Consider the following 10,842-nt stretch of genomic DNA (forward strand, 5'->3'; position numbering starts at 1 on the left):
TAAATGTAATCAATTAAATCACTATTTACAACAATACACAATAACATAACTCACTAACCTCGACTCTTGTAAAATGTCAAATGGTGTGGCTAAATAAATATAACCTTACTCATTAAATACTAGTCATTCTTACAGGTTTTGTTTTTGTTTTTTTGTGTTTTTTTTTTCAATCTTATTCTTTACCAATCCAATCTTCTTCTTTTTTTAATTTTCAATATTAGATTTAATTTTTTTTCATTTTTATCTTTTAATATTATGTTTTATTTTGTTTTTGTTCTTTTTTTATTGAATGTTTTTTTAATTGGGCTTCATAATTTTTTTATTTTCTTTCTATAGATTTATCCCAATCTCATTACTCATGTCGCAGGTTAACTTAAGTTGACTTGGTTTATTTTTTGGATCTTTTTTTAATTGAATTTGTTTTTTCAATTTCACACCAACAACTCAATGTTTTTTTCTTTTAATTTTATCCTTCAATATTAGGTTGTTTAAGAACTGGGTTTCGTATTTCTTTTTAATTTTCTTGAGTTATCATATTTTTATGGATTTAGTTTTTTTTCAATATTCATTATTGAATCTATTGGAAATGGAAATTTATAAAATAATAATAATAATAATAATAATAATAATAATAATAATAATTTTATGAAGTTATTCTAGTTTCATAACTCAAATCATTTTTTTTATGTTTAATGTTTTTTCAATTTTATCCTTTACCAACCCAATCTTCTTTTTCTTTTTAGTTTTTTTTTTTTTTAATATTATGTTGTTTTCAGAATTACGCTTCATAATATATATATATATATATATATATATATATATATATATATATATATATATATATTTTGTTGGGTTATATAATAATCTCATGGATTTAGTTTTTTTTTTTTTTCTTGATTTCGACCTTCAATGTTAGATCTATTGAAAGTACAGTTTTATATTTCCTTGCGATTTCTTTCTCTAGGAGTTTATCTCAATCTCGTGATCTAATTCGCATGTTTAATAAGTTAACTCGGGTTGACTCTAGACATTTTTTTGGGATATTTTTTTATAATTGATTTTTTTTTTTCAATTTCATCATTCAACATTAATTAGTTGGAAACTAGATTTTATAATTTTTTTTTCAAATTTTTTTCTATGAGATTATTCAAATCTCATGACTAAGGTTGCGGTTTTGGTAAAACAACCCAGGTTGACTGTGTTAATTTTTTTATCCTTTTAAAATTGAATATATTTTTTTAATCGGGCCTCATAATTTTTTTATTTTCTTTCTATGAGTTTATCTCGATCTCATGATTAAAGTCGCAGTTTTGATAGATTAATCCATGTTGAATCGGTTCATTTTTTTGTCCTTTTTTAATTGACCAAAATCACAGTTTCTTGAGTATTTTTTGTCATTTTTTTTTTAATTTCATCATTCAATATTAGGTTGGTTAAGAATTGACCTTCATAATTTATTTTGATTTGTTTTTTATAAAGTTATCATGACTTTATAATTGGGATCAAAGATTTGACATGTTATCTTGGATCGATCAAATATGTCAATGTCATAATATTAAAAAATATATATATCATCTAATATGTCTCTATATTAATATTTAAAAAAAATTGTTTAACATGCATCACATTTTAAGTTCATAATTAAATTTTTTTTTTATTAAAAACATATTAATAGTATTTAAATATTTTTTTACATTAAAAAAAATTGATTCAACTAAAGCACTGCTGATCTGATCAATAATCTAGTATATAGAAATACTTTCTTACAGAGCTGGGCCTGAATTGCGCGAGTAACGTATAGACTTGCAAACTTAAACCAGCCGCGACCATCGAGGTTGTCTGGTAACTGACATAGACATGCGTGCAAGTTTATCCAGAACAAGAAGCAATGTCCCGTTCTTACATTGAACTGCCAAGAAGATTGCATGCCAATCACCGATCATCATGGTTTTCTTTTTCACTGTAGAATGCCGAAATTTGCATCCACAATTCCTTGTTCAATGAACAGGACAGGTTCCTTCGTATAATTAATATTTTAAAGCAACCTAACACTCTGTTTCTGTCGCGGCATGCATAAGAAACATTATTGACCTATTTACATAGATCTGCACTTGGTCGTTAGTTAAAGGTGCAGCATTGTCTGGGATTATTAAATGTATTCTCCACAGCTGAGGGATATGACCTACGCATGATTTCATAGGGCCTGATCTAACCACAGTTTAATTAAGACCCTGTTTGTTTGCTGGAAAATAATTTTTTTTAAAGTAAATTCTGAGAAAAATAAATTTTAAAAAAAATAAATTCTTGAAAAGTATTTTTCTGATATTTGATAATGTAATGAAAAATAAGTTGGAAAACATTTTTCAGTGTTTGGTTATGTCATGGAAAATGAGCTGAAAAAATAACTTATTAATATTTTATTTTTCTCAAATTTATTAAAATAACGAGGAACAAATATTACAAATTAAAAAGTTGGATGAGAATAAAATTGAAAAAAATATAATTTTATAAATTATCTCAAATAAAATAAATAATAAAAAAAATAATAGAGATCAAATCTAAAAAATAAAAAAAAATTAAAAGATGAATAAATTAAAATAATAATAATTAACATTTCATAAATTATTTCAAATAAAATAAGTAACAATCAAAAGAATGAGGACCAAATTTGATAGATAAAAAAATTTAATTAAAAAATGATAAAGAGAAAATCAAATGGCAATTATAAAAATGAGGATCAAAGTTCATATAAAAATTAAATTTTAAGGGATGAAATTGAAAAACAAATATTCAAAACAAAATATATATAGCAATCAAAAGTTTGAGGACCAAATTTGATATAATCAACAAATAATATAACATTTTTAAAATTTTCACCACTTCTGAAAAGTGTTTTCCGCCCAAAATAAAAGGAAAACACTTTTCTAAAAACTAAGCCAATTTTTTCTTTGACTAGAAAGTGTTTTTCGTTGACCGAAAAGTGTTTTTCGTTAACCAACTTTTCTAATAAAAACACTTTTCGAAAGTATTTTTAGAAAATTTAGAAAGTATTTTTCCAGAAACCACTTTTCAAAAATAAACATATCCTAAGTAAATTACATTTGATGGGAAGCTCGACGTTTCTCTCTCAAGTTCATAACAAATTTGATTCCTTGAGGAAGAAAATGTCGAGAGAATCAACAAAAATGCGTCAGTTTAAAGTGTTGTTAACATTTCAATTCTTTTCTAGCCTGCGTGCTAGCGTGATTCCAACGTCAAATGTTGGAGCTTTCACTAAAACTCTTGAAGCAAATTAACTCAATGGCGCGGAGTTCAGCGAGATCAAAGCTAAAATTCTAATTAATAATATTATCAAAATAAATGAGACATTTTTATTTATATTATTATTGAATTTTTTATGGAAAATAATTAATAATTAAAATTAAATTTTTTTTATAAAAGAATCCTAATAAAAAATTATTTAATTAATAGAATCTTTCTAACATTAGAATTCCTAAAAAATAATTCAAAACAAATTATTAAAATCCAAAATTAATTGAAAAAATAATGAAAAATAACAACTTCAAGCTTCATATTAGATTCTTCTAGATTTCTTTGTGAACTTCTCTTTAGGCTTGATCTTGTTTATCTAGTTTATAAATATGATTGTAATAGGCTTCATATCAATCCACTCTACTTATAAAAGACTCGACCTCAAGGCATCTCCAAGATATGGATAAAAAAAGTTGATTATCATAGAAAGAATAAATTTCTAACACATTAAAAGTTTTGAAAATACTCATGTTATCAAGTACATCGATAACATAAGCATTCTTACTAATCTTCTTCAGGATGTTGTAAGTGTCGTACCCCCTCATGAGAGCGCGATGTCACGGCGACCCTTCCCGGATAGGTTCAGAAGGTCTTTGGTTGGATAAGGAGTCGTCACCTAGTATTATAGTTACTAAGAACCCCCTAACTAGTATTTTAAAGATTTTAGGTAAATGTTTGGTTGTGTAAAGGAAAGATATAAACACTCCTAATATGTCTTACTTAAGGTAAGCTATATTGTTTTTATTGGTTTGTGGTTCCTATAGGCAGATGGTGTTTCTATTTTATCATCCTACTATGGAGGGTTTGCTACGATAAACAAGCCCTGATTTTCTAGATCATGAACTTGGTCTGAAATGTTGAAATGTCCTCAATTATCATTGAAACTTCTTTCGAGATAAACTTGTAATTTTTTTGCTACTACGTCATTCCAAATAATATTTCAAATAAAATTCATTGCAACTTTTATCCTTATATTAGAAGCGAGAAAGTTGTATTACTTCCAGTGATATTTTGGATATTGACCCTTCGTACAAGTTTTTTATTTTTATATTAAAGTGAGTAATAATAAATTATTATCCCTAATAATATTTTTTATATTGACCATTTTTTATAATTTTTTTATCCTTATATTAGAAGTGAATAATATATTTTCCTGCCAAAAATGAGTTCTTAATATTTTTTAAAATATATGCCAAAATCCTTTGAAATTTTACAAACTTGTTGTAAAATCCATAGAATAATTTTTAAAATATGTCAAAGTATTTTACATTTTTAGAAAAAAAAAAAATGCTCAAATAATTTTTAGAGTTCTTGACCATATGCAACAAAAAAAAACCTTTTATATTTTTTTTATTTTTTAAAACTCATTTTTTTTTCTTTAAACAAAATTGTCAAAACAGGCTTAAAAGCATGTTTTCCAAACACACCCTTAAGATAAAAAATTATTTATCAAAAAATTTGGAAACCAAACAAGACCTTATCCAAATGACACGAATTGTATCCAATTAAATTGACTTAAAATCTTTGTTTTCGACCATAAACTGAACAAAAAAATCGGTTTGACTTGAAAAACAACCCAAAACAACAATCAAAACTTAAAACAAATTAAACTTGCAAAAACCATAAAACCCAACATTTTTTTTTTATAAAAATGGATCAAATGCAAAAACCCAGTCACATGAATCTCAAATCCGACCAGATACAACGAAATCAAAGGCATATGCATGTTGTAAATCATCAAAGGAACAATAATCAAGTATCAAACATCAATGATTATCAACCAATAATCATAATTTGACCAAAATAGGTTTCGATGTAAAAACAAAACCCCATGATTAAAACTAAAAAAACAATTATTGATGCGAACTAACTCTAGATTATTGATTAATCAAGTCTCATGGAGTGGCTAGAACAAAGAAATAGACCAAAACTAGTCGAAATCATGATCCAAGGGCAATGTTTTTTCCCAAGAACACGAAGAACCAAAACCCAAATTTGCCTATAAATGCACCAGCTACTATGCAACCCAAAAAATTACATTTCAAGGCCCAAAACCAAGCTTTTTTAGTTTACACAAACCACATAGTCATAGTTATAAACATTTAAATCAAAACAAACAACAAAAAATAACAAATTATAGAAAACACGCATGAGGCTTTAAATTTCAAAACTATCAAAGCTAAATAAAAAGCATATTTAAAATTAACACTACACAAGAATCAACCAAGACCCAGAAGTCAATAACATGCATTATCAAGCCCTAAAAAAAAATAAAAACTATTGTCATAGTTGGTAGATTTCAAAACCATTTCATTTCATAAAAAAAAAAAAAAAAAATCAAAAGCATATCTTCTTAGCATCCAATAACACCAAAAACAAACTCAAAGCAAAATCTTGTACAAATTATCTCTACCCAAATGTTTAGCATTCACATCATATTGACAAGGCCTATTGAAGATTAAACTACTTGCATTCATATATACCACATCACAATACACGTCATCCCTATACTTCTTGATGTAAATGGTATTTTACAGCATTGGTTTACCCTTATCTCTCCTCCTAACTTTACCCACCCAATCAGGTAAGGTTTAGGATAAGGTTCTAGTTGTAATTTCAATTTATTAACAGTATGTTTATCTATAATATTTTCACAGCTCCAACTATTGATAAATAAGTTAAAAGGTTTTTATAATGGTGCAACATGTACAAAATAACCTATTTCGTTATGAATCATCAATAACCTTTGATGTTAGCAGCATATTCTTAGCCATATAGTTTTGTCTTTCACTATCACCATTATTATCCTTATCATCGTCATACTTATACAAATTTTCTTTGTTGTCCACATCAAGTTCACATAGCTTGCCATCTTTGTTGGAGGGTTATGGCTCATAATATAGGTCCCAGGCATCGTTTCTCTAACGCAGTTCTGACTCCTCTCTTCTCAGCTCTTGTCTAACCTGCACGTCTAGCCAAAATTATGACTCAGGATCACAAGGTGGTGGTAAATTTGATTCCTAGCTAGATGAAGGCCTGCCTCCAACCTGAATTTCCATAAAACGGCCATATGTTTGCCGGACCCTGGGGTCCGGTATCGCGTGATTGACCCACCATGAATGAGCCCACCCCCCCACCCCCAAAAAAAAAAAAAATATTGGCTTCGCTTATGACAAGTAATTAATCAATTCTCCATAATCCTAACTATAGAAATCTCAATTCTCCATAATTGCACTGCACGAGAAATACACCTGGCAGTTGGTATACAAAGAAATGCCACGAAGAAAATTGCTTCACTTATGTACCGTGTGGATGTGGATGGCAAGATCTGAAAAAGTTCAAGCTCTTTAATATGCTCTTCTTGTGTTTGATAAAATTCCATTGCAAATCTATTGAAACAATTTTAGATGGCACTAAATACAATTTATATAGCATATGAGTCTTTACATCAATCTTGTTTTCAAGCTGTGTATATATATATATATATATTTTCTGAAATAGCATCAAAGCTTGGCTCATGAACTTCATGTGTCAGGTCTATCTGTAAACTTTTTGATTGAATGATGGGGCCATACACATAACTAATTCGTGAGCATGTGCCTTTGTATGTGGACAATAATATTACATTGACGGGACCTGTTTCTCTGGGGGACAATTATGCAGTTGAAAGAAACTAAGCAGTCAAAGGGGGTCGGACGCCCTTCTCCACTTCAAAGGTTTGATGTTTTTTGTTCTCCAGACTTCGAAGTTATGTAGCAAATGTAGTATAATTTACCTCATACCAACGAATTTCCGAAGCAGGTAAGCCAGACCTTTAGATAAAAGTCACCAGCCAACAGCTTTCAAGTCATCATGATTTCTTGCATTGGTCCTAGACAAATCGACATCACGAGCAGGATGCAGATTAGAAAACACATGCACGTCAGAAATCAAATATATATGAACCACAAATAAAGCTGTTCGTTCAAGTCTGTAGCTTTCAGAAAGTCCAGCTCAGAATAACAAGCTTATCAACTAGCAAGATTTAATACCAGTGGTCCTTCAGCTCTTTGGAAGTGGTCTCTTGGTATCTATTAAGAGGATATGGGTTCAGTTTTTAACAGGAGCAAGGAATTCAACTTATTTACAAAAGGCAGCCAAAGTTAGCTCCTCATCTTTGATGTGGTAGCAAGATCAATCCTCTACCGAGGCAGGTATTAAGCCCAGCTTTCCCTCCTTTCTAACACCAACAAACTAACCATTGAAATGAGAATTCACTGCAAATTTACTGGGCAGCTAATTACATGGACTTTTCTTCACCAACTGCACGCACCTTTAACGGATTTAAACTAGGGAGAACCAACACAATACTAAGATGTCACACTCGCACAGTGCATGCATGTGGTAGTCCCTTTCTGTAATATGATGTAATAATACATGCATACAAACTCTCAACTTCAGAATTAATAATTCACACGAGCTATAATAGTTAATCGCAATCAATTACTCTAGTAATCACATGGTGAGCCAACAATACAAAGGGGGGGAGTTCTCAACTTATCATCACACAATTTACAGTGGTTTGTGGTGGTTGTGTATGAAGTATACAAATCCATTGCTTCTTCCATTGTGATAAAAATAAATAATTTGATGTTTCAATAAGTTTGTAACACACCGATACAATATAGCTAGTCAATCCTCAGTGTAAGGAGCAAGACAATAAGCTGAGCAGAGAAGAAGACCCAAGAACGGGTGTTCACCTTTTCAAGTAGGAAAATTTTGGTATTGTTCTTGGAAACAGTATTGTCTTCTATCCTGCTCTAAAAATCTCTGAAAGATACACTTTCAGTACACTAAATTGGATTCTTTGAGTTTCCAAGTCCATTAATTCCCAGAATTATAGCCCCAATGTTAGCTCTGAACATTGCCACACTGTTTTTATCAAGGTAAGCAAGCACGTACATTATTAAATTAAATTCAAACAAATAAAGTTCAACGCAGAAAAACATATATAGATTAACCAAAAGATTTAAACTTGAGAGCTACTATTAAAACTTGATCAAAGTGAAAAATGTGTTCAAAAAGTGATAAACCAACTTTCTAAGGATGAAAAAGGACGGATCAATCTACAATTCAATCAAACAATTCTAATCCATGCAAAACATTAGCGTACTTCTCTAGTCCTCGATCATTATCTTTATCCTTGAAAAAATACTTATCTTTTATCTTCAAATAAGCATGCAATGTCAACAAACTATCTGACCCGGCTTGATGACTCTTCCCTATAACCCGATCCACGCCCAGTTCCTTACATACCCGGTCCAATCCACCATATAAACCCGCACAAAACCTTATTATATGCTTTATATCATAAACCCTATCTCCAAAAAAACACCCTCACTAATTCCAATAGCTCATTTAACCCCTCTGGCAACACTTTATGAGTCAAACATTTCACTAAGTAACCAAAATCATAAGCACAGTGAAACGTTACCCAACTCACCGACTGATTCAGCACGAGTCCACTCGACATCATCAACTCAGCGAATTTCACCGAGTCAATCCCGAGCTCCCGATTCTCCTCGAAATCGATTCCCTGCCGCCTCAACAACTCCACCGAGCCATGCGCATGTGCATCATGCGCCACGTCAAAATCCCTAAAATTGAATTCCCAAATGAAGCAGAGATCTTTAAAACCTAGATCGGGTAAATTCCCATCCTCGTCAGCGATCGTGAGTCCTATTTGGATCAGATTTAAGAGATCAACGTTGGCTTTAAGGCTCAAGTAGTGAGCGGTCGGGTCACGATGGCGGTTGTACGGATCTCCGGCAACAGGACGGACAACGATACCTGGAAACTGTGTCCATTGAGATTAACGGGTACCTGTCGATTTCGGATCGGATAAATTTGAATTCTTCTTCTAAATTGTCTGCCCAGACCGACCGGATCAAGACAGTCCTTGCACGTTGCGGTCGTGGTGGTGGAGGCTGCGGCTGCGGCGGCGGCGGTTCATCAGAGTTTGACATGATTTGGATTCGTTTATAAAATCAGGCATTCGAAGATTAAAAGTCCGGATCAAGATCGTTAGGGTTTCGTTCTTGTTCTTTTTAATTATTGTTGATGTTAATTGATTTTATTTTTATTTGAAATTTTTTCCGTCGTGCTTTTATATAAAGGAGACGTGGGATCGTAACAGAGGGAGGCGATTTAATTAGCTAGGTTTTTTAATTAGGAAAAAAAGAATCGAGAGTACAAGTTGTAATAGTGGAAGGTGCAAGCAATTTAAGCATAGCGTCTATTTTTGTTTTTTGTTTAATAATTTGTGTATATAATTATTATATATATATATATAAAAAAAGGAGGAGGTGAGTCATGAATGCGGAGTGGAGCCCATGTTTTCTGTTTGGGTTGAAATGACGTAAATGCCAGATGGATTGGATAATGTTGGTGACGTGTTTGTTAAGCTCCTATGGGCACATGGGAAAAGCAGAAAATAGAAAAATACAGTGGGTAAGATTTGTAGATATCACTCCGCCGCGGGGTTGGAGTTTTTTTTTGATGTAAAAGAATGTTGCTTGGAAAAAAAAATTATTTTCAATTGATAATTTAAATAAAATGAATAAAAAACCACAGTGATAATAAATAAATTAATAAAAAATGACATAAAAAATTAAAAAGAACCAATCTAATCCCTTTCAAATTATTAAACAACTTGTTTATAAGCAAAATTAAATTAAAAATAATTTAAAGAAATAACAAAGAAAAATAAAACAAATTCTCATTAAATCAGGTTAACCACAAATTCCACAACCATAAATATAAGAATAAAATAATTTTATAAAAGAAAAGCAGTAAAAAATCTAAAAATCAATTCAAGTAAAATAAAAATTAAAAATTAAAAATTAAAGCTCAATTTCAAGACATATAATATTGAAGAATGAAAATTAAGAAAAAAATAATTAAAAAAAATTAAAAAAATTGATGTAAAATCCATGTCTCTAATCAGGAATTTAAACTAATCTCATAGAAGAAAAATTATAAAAAATAACAAAGTAAAACTCTATAAAAAAATTAATCAGTTTTAAAAAAAAAAACAAAAAAAGCCAAAGTAGATGAACTTTCTAAATCTAGTCTAATTTAAAAACTTGCAACTCGTAAAATCTTGAACCTAGGTTCAATTCAAAAGTTTAATTCCCAACTTTTGAATATGATGAAATCATAAAAACTATATTAATTTAAAAAACTTTCCAAAGCAAAAAAGATTGCAATAAAAAGAATAGGTGTCAAATTTAATTTAAAAAAAATCCGAGAATGAAATTGTACAAAAAAACCTTAAAAAATGACCCCCAAACAAAACAAATAACAATCAAAAGATTAAGAACCAAATATAAAAGATTAAGAATTATAAAGAGGTAAAATTAAAAAAAGAATCTAATTTTATAGATTATTAAAAATTAAAAAAATAATAATCAAAATGACATGTAACAAATGTGAAGAAAAAAAATTGAAAAGGCTAGTCTAAAATTTTGAAGAGAGGTTGTTTCAAGTGTA

At 29.9% G+C, this 10,842-nt stretch overlaps 1 pseudogene; it reads right to left on the reverse strand.

Moving 5' to 3' along the window:
• Positions 1-6,835: 6,835 nt before the first annotated feature.
• On the reverse strand, positions 6,836-9,624 carry LOC118027960 (probable CCR4-associated factor 1 homolog 11; annotated as a pseudogene).
• Positions 9,625-10,842: the final 1,218 nt, after the last annotated feature.

This window comes from Populus alba, chromosome 6 (genome assembly GCF_005239225.2).
Source record: "Populus alba chromosome 6, ASM523922v2, whole genome shotgun sequence".
NCBI lineage: Eukaryota > Viridiplantae > Streptophyta > Magnoliopsida > Malpighiales > Salicaceae > Populus > Populus alba.